We start from the raw sequence: 11,175 nt of genomic DNA on the forward strand, positions 1-11,175 counted from the left end.
AACTTCAAGTTAATCTTCTATTGTATTCCTCGATAAGCTTAAGAAATCTATCAGTCTCTTCTCATGTCTTCATAATGTAAATAATCAAATTATCTTGTCAAAGTCCAACTAATCAAATATCCATTGTATCTTTCTTTTCATAACCCAACCTTTACTCTAGGTGCTTTTGTTATGAGAAACTTCTCAAATCGTCTTCATCAACCAAATTGACATGACATTTAGATCAGATAGAACCATGCCTCCTTAGTAGATTTGGCATCAATGAGAACATAATAATTTTTTCAATTGTAGTTTTCAACAATCTCCCTCTTTGACATTTACGACAACATTTGAAATATCTTATATTTCTTGTGAATACAATCTCCCTCTTTGTTACCATGCAATCCAAAAGATTTCACTTCCATGAGTAACCAATCTCCTTATTTTCATTTTGATTCTCATTCATGCAATCTTAGAAACTTCCTCTAAGTTCTGAGTTCATACTTCCTCTTGTAACTTGTATACATACTCTCCCTCTAGCATTATGTACATTAATCTCTCCATCTTTTTTTTAAAAATTTCTGTTCAAATCTCTCTCTCTCTCTCTCTCACACACACACACACACACACACACACACACACACACACACACACACACATTGAATCTCCCCCTCTTTGACATTAATGCCAAAGAAATTATCTCTCCTGACTTCACATCCTTCATAATGTTCCTGTAGTGATACAACCACAAAACCCTCCTCTCAGTGTTCCCGTTCAACAATCACTGCCTCCTATAAACCCTCCGTGCATATAATTACATCATTTAACTAGTACACAAGAGGACCTCATAAATCAACTCTCACAAAATAGTGCTAAAATTTCCCAAATGGTCAATAGGTTGTGGTCATCTACACTTGATCACCACTTAACCTAGCAAATACACTTGAACAAATGACCCAAAATATAAATGAGGTATCTAGGGAGGTTATGAAATGGGGTACATGGAGGGATAGGTGTCATGCATTTTATGCCGATGGGTTATCATATCTGCAAATGAAAGATAAAGACACAAAGAAAGGTACTATATGTTCTCTTTTCATCGATCCTATATCCGAAAACTCCCTATTACACACAACCCAAACTTTTCCTATTCATTGGTCCACTCATGCTAGGATGAGATCATGTTTTTGAGATAGGTGGTATATGGTATTTAACCTACCACAATGTAATAATTATGAAGTGGATCTATATTTTTTGAGAAAGCTATATTGTGAGTTCATCCTTGGTGAGAAGCTAAATTACTTTGACATTCATTAGTTCCAGGGTAGAGGGAGAGGCTCTGTGCAGGATAGACTTGAGGCTCATAGGGTGGTACCGCAACATGAGAGGAGATGTACAACATGAAAAACCATGCCTCATGTTATGCTCCCATTAATTGTAAAGGAGTCTATTTATTTACAGACTCTTCATGTGGTTGCATAATTGACAAATGTTATCATTCAACATGGCTCATAGTTAGGTGGTTTTCCTTCACTTATGGCACCCTGACCATCATCAGATGCACCTTTAGGGTCACTAGAGCATGCAAAAGCTCCATCATCATCACCTATGGCACCAGGGTCATCAGAGGATGTGACAGCTCCATCATCATCACCTATGGCACCTCGGTCATCACAGCCTATGACAGCTCCATCAGCATCACTTGCACCACCATTGTCATCTTCGCTTGTGTCACTTGCACCACTAGTGTCATCTCTACTTGTGTCACCTACACCACTAGTATCATCCTCACTTGTGCCACCTGCATCATCATCATATGCATCATTATAGCCTTCGGGCCCCAACCAACATTTTTGTTTTAGTTAGCAAATGTGTGATGAGATAGATATGGAGGTGACTCAAGATGGAGTTTCATCTCATCCATGTTTACATTTTGTGCATAATTGTTATTCATACGGAGGTGGGGGTTTCACACTCAGCTGATTTGATGGTGATGGTCTTCGGTGGATAGGGGACACAAGTTTTTTTGTTTGTTTGAGTTTTGACATAATATTATTTAATCACCTATATATTGTAAAAGTTAAAAAGATAATATTTTATAGATCACTCTAGATTGATATGTGAACAATATGTAATGTAGGGTGCAGTAAGCAGTATGAGAACACCACAGAGTACTCATCCTGCTAGAGGTGCAAGGCTAGGAGCAAAAACACCTGAGGTAAATTTTTTTAAATATTCTTAAAAGTACAATAATACACTGGCTTTAAAATATTATTTCTTAATTGGTATGACACTAACAAACCACTTATAGATCATCTTCTATCTCCTACCATCATTGAAACCCTCTCATTCATCAAATCCATCCAATTCCCATCCACATCTCTTGCTCCTAGAATTACCCAAACCCCATCTAATGAACCTCATGAGTTTTAACATGATATTATTTAATCACCTAGAAATATTGTAAAAGGAAATATTTTTTAAATTTTTATTGAGCACTTTAGATTGATATGTTCAAACAATATGAAATGCATGGTGTAGCAAGTAGTATGAGCACACCGTATAGTATTCGTTTTGCTAGAGGTATGAGGCTAGGAGCAAGAACACCTAAGGAAAAGTTTTTAAAATATTCTTAAAAGTACAACAATAAATTGGATTTGAAATATTGTTTCTTAATTGGTATTCTTAAAAGTACAATAATACCTTTACATCTCCTACTATTATTTAAACCCTCCCAAATTCATCAAATCCATCCAATTCCCATCCACATATCTTGCTCCTAGCATACCCAAACTCTATCTAATGAACCTCATGTGAGTTCATCCTCCATATACCCATCCAACTTGAAGAACCACCATCTCACATAGGGTGTCTTTAAGAAGTGTAGGGATCATGAATCTCCACTTTTATTTCTTGACAAGGTGCCAAAAGTTCATTCGCATCTCTCTTTTCCTTCTCAATCTGTTTGTTTTCAATTTCTAGGCCTTGTACTATCCTTCCAATATTGTCCTTCAAGTCCTTTTGCCTTCTTGTCATTAAAAAAATTATCTAATATTTATAACAATACTCTTTACTATTTTATAGGGCTTGTCGGGGGCTAAAATTTCTCAAATTGATGATGCCACGCTTTCTGCCACTAACTTTGGCCTTGAGAGATATGTGGTATCATAGCTTGCGTACCTATCAAATTTATGATTTAAGTTCAACTCATGATGTGTCTTATTGATTCCTCTTATGTTATATTTGTTTCTTCTTTAGGGTACTCCACATAGCTTGAGGTTTGGAGGAAAGGGAAAGAAATCAGCAAGAACACCAAAACAAAAAAAAGGTATTAAAGGGTATGTGCAAGATCATGGTGTGCCAAAAAGTGGCAATTTGAAAAATCTGTAGTTTTGAAATATCTCAAACCATTTCAAAATCTATATTAACTTTTCCACCCGCACACTGATACTAAATGAAAACAATTAATATCTTTATAAGTTCTACTATATCTTTTAATACCAAACCTATATGGTCAACTTCAAAAACATCCTAAAAATGTGCTTTTGGCCCGTTTTTATGTGATTTTTACTTCAAACATGTAGCTGTCGACTTTTTTTTCACCAAAATTTGATGAAATGAAAAGGGTTTTTAAAGAATGTTCTTATCTTTCCATAAATGTAAGGTTTGTCAAATTATGAGTTTAGTAAGTAATTATTACTTATTTTCTAATGGAGTTACATATAAAGTGTTGATTGACACACTACTTGAAAAACAACTATAACTTTCAAATGGTACAACATTTTTTAAATCTAAAAGATGCATCACATTCTATGTTTCTTCTACTACAAGGAAAAAAATGAAAACTTGAATTTTGCAGAGTTTTGAATTAGTTAAGGTGGTCAGACACGAGGGTTTTTTTATTCCAAAAATACTAAAGTCAAAAATTAATTATTAATTATCAATTTAGTAAAAAAATACTCAAAAATATGTGTCACATCCAGGCATGAGTCTACTAATTAGATCTAGAATATTATTAAAAATTATTATCATTTTATTTTGATTAAGGTGGTGAGACATACGTTTGCTTTATATTTTTGTTCTGAAAAATTTGTAATATTGCTTTAAAATTCAAAATTTTGACCAATCAAATTTTATTTTTTTGAGATAAGTCCTAGTAGTTTAGAAACTAGATTCAATTTTGTAGAGATTCTTTTCTCTCAACATTTTGATATAAAGTTAGTAACAAGTAGAAAATTGCACGTCAAGTTGACATAACCCTGATTTTTTATTTTTTATTGCCACTTAAGAGCATAGTTTGGTTGACCATGGTCCTGCACATACCCTAAATACAAGTCAAGTTTATATTTTGAAATTTATTATGAATGAATGTATATACATGTACTCAATATTGATGAATACATGTTGACTTGTTTGTTGAATATATGTAGAAACAATTTAGTTTTGTAGAGTTGATGAATGCTCCCAAGACTACCGATGTTGAGGCAATGGAAGAGGTAAAATTTCATAATTTCCTTCTTATAAATTTTAGGTTATAGTATGCATTTTTTCTATATACATATTAAGTACTTGCATTTACAAATGAGTACATGTTTTTTTCTAGTTTTATAATAATTATCAATAACTTGACTTATTAACATGTGTTATTTATCTTTTACCTATTACAATAGTCTTTGAAACTTTGTGCAAATCCTTTCCCATTAGGAGTCGCAAGCGTCAAAGACAGGGTCAAACACAATAGAGGCCAAAGGTATGTATGTAGAGTCTTAGTTGAAGCCCTTTTGTGATCTCAATTTGGATTGCTTATGTGTGTGATAGAAATCCCTAATGCCCACTCTACAATTCTAACATTTTAACTCTCACCATACAGGTTGTGCCTCATACCAACATTGATTCATTAATGCTTGTAACTCCTACTAGCACGGGAGGTCTAGCTCAAACTGCAATACATTTTTTGTTTTTTTACTCTATTTTTAATCCCTAATACCACTCTATAATGCTAACATTTTATTTCTTATCATACAGGTTGCGCCTCCCATGAGCATTGATTCATTGGTAGTTGTGTCTCCCATTGTCACTCTACCTCATCATTTTGTGAGGAGTCCCACCCATCGACAAAGGAGCCCATTATTGCTATTATTCAGTCTAACTGTGGGACAAAGGGAAGAGGTAATGAACTACTCAACTATCCATAATTTAGAACCCCATTTCTAGTTATTTTCATATTACTTATAGATAAGATATTTGATAGTGTATTTTAATTATTCTTCTGTAGACATTTGGTGAGCCACAAACTGCATCAAAGAGGCTTAATTTTGACAATTCTGCATAGTCATAGATATTGATAGTGATATACATATGTGGTTGTGGTCATCACATTGTTGGAAATATAAGAGAAGTAACTGAGAAGAGAGGGGTGAATCAATTACTACAAAAATAAATCCCAGATCCCTTAGATGTTAATACAAATCAAAACTATGATTAAATTGTATTCAGCTGTAACTTGGAAAACATACATGCACTCGGTTTACACTAGCAAATACTATAACTCAACCATAACTGAATATACTGAACTGAATGAGGTTAACCTTAAGTTTAACTTAGTTGCATACATAAAATAAATAGCATGAACACAAGTGACACCAAGATTTACATGGAAACCCAATTTGGGAAAAACCACCAATTGCAACTAGTTAGTGATTTTCACTATTCTAAATTGAGCCCTGTTAGGAGCCAACCCTGTTAAAGGTTACAAAACACACTATTAGGTGTGACCTAGTTAGAGGATTTAATCACCCTCTTAGGAGTGGCCTTGTTAGAGGTCTTTAGACACTTCAATCTAGAAATATCACCTTGTTAGAGGATTTACAAATAGCTATTAAACCAACTCTATTAAGAGATTTAGATCACTACTACAATGGTTAAAAAGTAACAATGAGATGACTTGATTTTCGATGCAACTGAATTGCTGATTATAGATCTCAATTCTGGCCTAAATACTTGATCCTTCCTGATCAAATTTATCTTTGTAGCTCAACAAGGATATTCTTCTTATCCTTCTAATTTGCTTCCTCTAAGCATCATCAATTCTTCTGTTATGTTCCACACATTCAATCCTCAACTTGACCTTATATTTATATCTTACACATTGCCAAATCAACTTGAATAAAACTTAGAAACTTAATATTCATCTCCTCAATTGGCTAGAACCAATAACTAAATCAATTGAACTCAATATGCCAAAACAAGAAAATCCTTCGTTAGCTGACCATGCTCGATAGAGACTAACTTGAAAATTATTTTTCTGTGTTAACTAAGTGAACTTGGTTAACACTGCATATTCACAAAGTTCCTTTGGTAACCGAGTGAGTTTTGTTAACACTAGTTCCATCCAACATTTTCTTTATTAACTAAGTGAACTTGGTTAACACTCAACTTCTGCAAACTTTCCTTGGATGACTGAGTGAACTTGATAGACATTGTCTTCTAAACTAGGCAAACTGTGGAATACTCCACAAACACATGAAACTATCTTCATCACCCGAGTGAGCTCAACATACATGGACTGGAAATGATATGACATTTTGTGTAACATCAAAGACAATACACAATTAATCAATTATTTTCAACAATCTCCCTCTTCGACATTGATGGCAACACAACATGTCATAATACAATGAAATTTTTAGAGCAAGAATAAAGTAAGGAACATATCCTTAGTTTCATTCTAATTCTCATCCATGAGAAATCCCTCTATCAATGTGAACTCTCTTTGCCTTTAGTTTCTCCCTCTATCAGTAAAACTGTCTTCAACATCTTCTTCTGATAGAAAACTTTCCTTCTTTGATATTAGACCAAGTTCTCTTTCTTTGACATCTCTAAAGTAATAAAATTTCTATGAGATATGACAAAAAAATTCTCCCTCTTTGACATCTCATGCCAAACACAATGTTCAGTGAATATCAATGTACCTCATGTACTAATTTATTTGCAATGTGCCTTGTCAATACTACATCAACTATCTAATCTTCAACATGCTCTGGTTGATGCATTACTAAACTATATTTAGTGAGCTTCAGATAGGGGAATGACCCCTAACTTACTTCTTGGATACAAAAATGAATCCTTAGGTAGTGGCTTAGTGAATATATCTACAATTTTCTCTTTAGTATTCACATATTCCAATCTTACCTCTTTATCTTGTACCAATTCTCTCAAAAAATGATATTTATAGAAATGTGCTTGGTTTTGGTATGCATCACAGGATTCTTGGATATATTAATTGCACTGGTGTTATTGCAGAAGATAACCACTAGATCCTTGATATCTATCTTCATACCTACCAACAGTTGCTTGAACCAAACAACATTGGAGAAAAAACTACTATTGCCACATGTTATGCTTTTTTTGTGGACTAAGAAATATACTTTTGCTTCTTGCTTGTCGAAGACACTAGTCTTTTACCAAGAAAGAATGCTCCACCACTTGTGCTCTTTCTGTCATCAACACTTCCTACCCAATCAATATCTGTGAATGCTTTCAAATTCAAATTGCCTCCTTTTTTTATACCATAATCCATAGTCTTCAGCACCTTTCAGATATCTCATGATTCTCTTGATTTCCATCATGTGATTTTCTCTGGGATTTGTTAAGAACCTTGTGACCATACCAAATGCTAATGCAATATCAGGCCTGTGTGCACTACATATTGGAATTTTCCAATCATTGATCTGTATGTGGTTTGATCTACATATTTGGAATCATCATTTTTGGAAAGTTTATGTCTAGTAGACATAGGTGTTTGCTAAGAATCTTGCGACCATACCAACTGCTAATGCAATATCAGGCCTTGTGTGCACTACATAGCAGAATTTTAAAATCATTGATCTGTATGTGGTTTGATCTACATATTTGGAATCATCATTTTTGGAAATCTTATGTCTAGTCGACATAGGTGTTCCAACAGGTTTGGAATCTTCCATTCCAAATTTCTTTAGTATCTCCTTGATATATTTGGATTGAGTAATATAGATGCCATCTTTCTTTTGTTGAATATGCAATCCAACAAATAATTTTATCTCTCCAAACATGGTCATCTCAAATTCTTTACTCATCTCTTTTGAAAATGCCTTGCATAAGTCATCATTTCTTATAAATAAAGTGTCATCCACAATTATTTCTACCAAAACAATCTTCTCATCCGGTCCTTCTTTGATATCCAGATTGCTATTATCATTTATTCTTTGAAAACCAATTTTTATCAAGTAGCTATGAAGTCTTTCATACCAAAATTTAGGAGCTTGCTTGAGACCATACAAAGCTTTGTGTAATTTGAAGGCCATATCTCTTTTTCTAGGATCTACAAAACCTTCAAGTTGTTCTATGTAGAATTCCTCATCAAAATTTTCATTCAAGAATGCAGATTTTAAATCCATTTGATAAACTTTAAATCCTCTATGTGTTGGATATGCTAGTAAAGTTATAACACCTTCTAATCTTGCAATAGGAGAAAAACTTTCACCATAATCAATACCTTCTTCTTGAGAATAACCTTTACAAACTAACCTTGCTTTGTTTCTTGAAACATTTTCATCTTCATTTAATTTATTTTTGAATACCTACTTTGTGCCAATTACATTTTTATCCTTGGGTCTAGGAAAAAGAGTCCAAGTCTTATTCTTCTCTAGCTGTTCTATTTCTTCATTCATAGCTTCAATCCAAATTTCATTATCCAAAGCATCTTTAACATTTCTAGGTTCAAATTTAGCTAGCAAACATGTACCTTTCAATTTCTTTCTTGTCATTGTTCCATCTAACTTGTCTACAATGATTTGATCAGGTGCATGGTGCCTTCTAACATATCTTGCTAACACAGGTACTTTGGACTTAGAATATGTTCCACTATCCTCTTCATGATCTTCTATATAAATCTTGGGTCCCACTGTCTGTAACTTAGGTCTATTTGACTCAATTTTCTCTGGCAACAACTTGGTAGCTTATGACTGCAACTTAGGTCCTTTACATTATGACTCATGTTGCACTGGTTGTAAATTGATAGCTTTTGGAGATTTTGGGGGACTCGGGAGGTGAGGCCTCCTAACTTCCAAATAGATTTGGCAATGTAACAGGTTCATAGTAAAAAAATCTTATGTAATCCTCAGGTTCTCTATTGCTTTCTTCTTCACTCTTTTCTACAAATTCATCAATTCTCACATGTGTACTTTCTATGATCTTATGAGTAGTTAGACTCAAACACTTGTATGCTTTACTTCTACAGGAGTATCCTAGGAATATGCCTTCATCACCTTTGACTTCAAATTTACTTTTCCGAGATTCCTTCAAGATATAACATTTGCTACCAAATACTTTCAAGCAACTTACATTAGGTTTGTAGCCATACCATATTTCATAAGGAGTTTGATTTGAGTCTTTGTTCAACTATATTCTATTCAAGGTATACACTATAGTACTGATTTCTTCCTTCCAATATTTGATTGCAACACTCTTTTATATCATTAAGGTTCTTGCACAATCCATGATGGATATGTTCCTTCTTTTAGCTATACTAGTCTGTTGTGGTGTACTAGGGGCTAGAGGCTGATACTTGTCTCTTAATTCCTTTTTCAATGCATAATTCATTGAACTCATTGGAAAAGAATTCACCTACTCTTTCTGATCTCAAACATTTCAGCTTCTTTCCTATTTCTTTCTTTACTCTTGCCAGATACCACTTAAACTTTTGAAAAGCTTCAAATTTTTCTTTCAGATACATTACAGTCATCATTCTAGAGTAATCATCAACAAATAGAATAAAATACTTATCTCCACTATAGCTCTCTATTCCAATAGGTCCACATGAGTCTGTATATACAAGCTCTAAGACTTCTTCTGAATGATAGTGTTTGCGTTTGAGACCCGTCTTTCCTATCTTACCAATTTGACAATTTTTGCATAGACCCATATTACATTTTCTTAGACTAGGAATAGATCTTACTCTTCTATTTTTGCTTATCTTTATTAGATTATCAAAGTTCACATGACACAACCTTTTATGCCATAACCAACTTTCTTCTACTTGAGCAATAAAACATGAACTTTCATTGAGATCTAGGTAGAATAGGTTACCTTTTGTTTTTTTGCTAGACCCAACTAGATTAGCTTTTCCATCAAACAGTTTGGCCTTCCCATTCATAAATTCTACCTTGAATCCAATGTTATTCAACTATGCCACACTTAGTAGATTATGCTTTAGTCCTTCAACCCAATAAGCATTGCCACATCTAAGTTTATTGGTTAGTGAGATACAACCATTTCCCCTTATGGAACAAGGTTCATTGTTTCCAAATCTCACACTAGTTCAATTAAGGCAAAATAAAGGCAAAGATAAAGGCAAAGCTCACAATAGTTCAGGCTTTGTTGACACCTCATTTGGAGGTAATGCAAAGACATTTGCAGAAAGCCAAGGATATGATTCAGAGCAATCATAATTTATCTATTGCAAATAATATGATGGACTTAGCCATGAGATTGGAGATTGAACATCAAGTTCTTGAGACACTCAAGATAAATTTGGATGCTACAATGTCTCTTGTGGTCAAATGTCATCACCCAATTTTGGCTAAGTTTGGTATAGTTCCCAGTCCCCAGCTAAATGTTAACATGAGGCAACCGTGACAAAAAAGGGGAAATATTATACAGAGAAATGAAATACAAGGGAAAAATCTTGTATACCGAGGAGCAGAGCATTGTATATAGTTATTGAGTAAAGGTACGAAGCACACACATATGGGGAGTTACAATTTTGAAGTTTTGTTATGAATGCATTATTGACATGGTAAGTGCAAGAAGTTGGGTCTCACTTTTGGGCAAAAAGTGCAAGTGTTTTTCTTATTTTTGAAATTTCTTGTCAATTGATGTCAAAATTTGAGGCATTTAGATATTGAATATATAAAAACTTTAGAAATAAAGATTGTAGTGTTTAGAATCTACCTTTTCAACATGTAATTTATTTGTGCACCCATATGATAGATTTTATTTTTTGTATGGATATTTAAAAAACACTTTTTCAAAATGCCCGTTTTAGGACCATACCACATCCGTGTATGAACACCATAATTTGACACAAATAAATGAATTTTTGTAAATCCTTTTAAAGAAAGTTACCTAACACACAAAAGACTGATGAAAATATTTTTC

This window comes from Cupressus sempervirens, chromosome 5 (genome assembly GCF_028749045.1).
Source record: "Cupressus sempervirens isolate cs-2001-9-10 chromosome 5, ASM2874904v1, whole genome shotgun sequence".
NCBI classification, from domain to species: domain Eukaryota; kingdom Viridiplantae; phylum Streptophyta; class Pinopsida; order Cupressales; family Cupressaceae; genus Cupressus; species Cupressus sempervirens.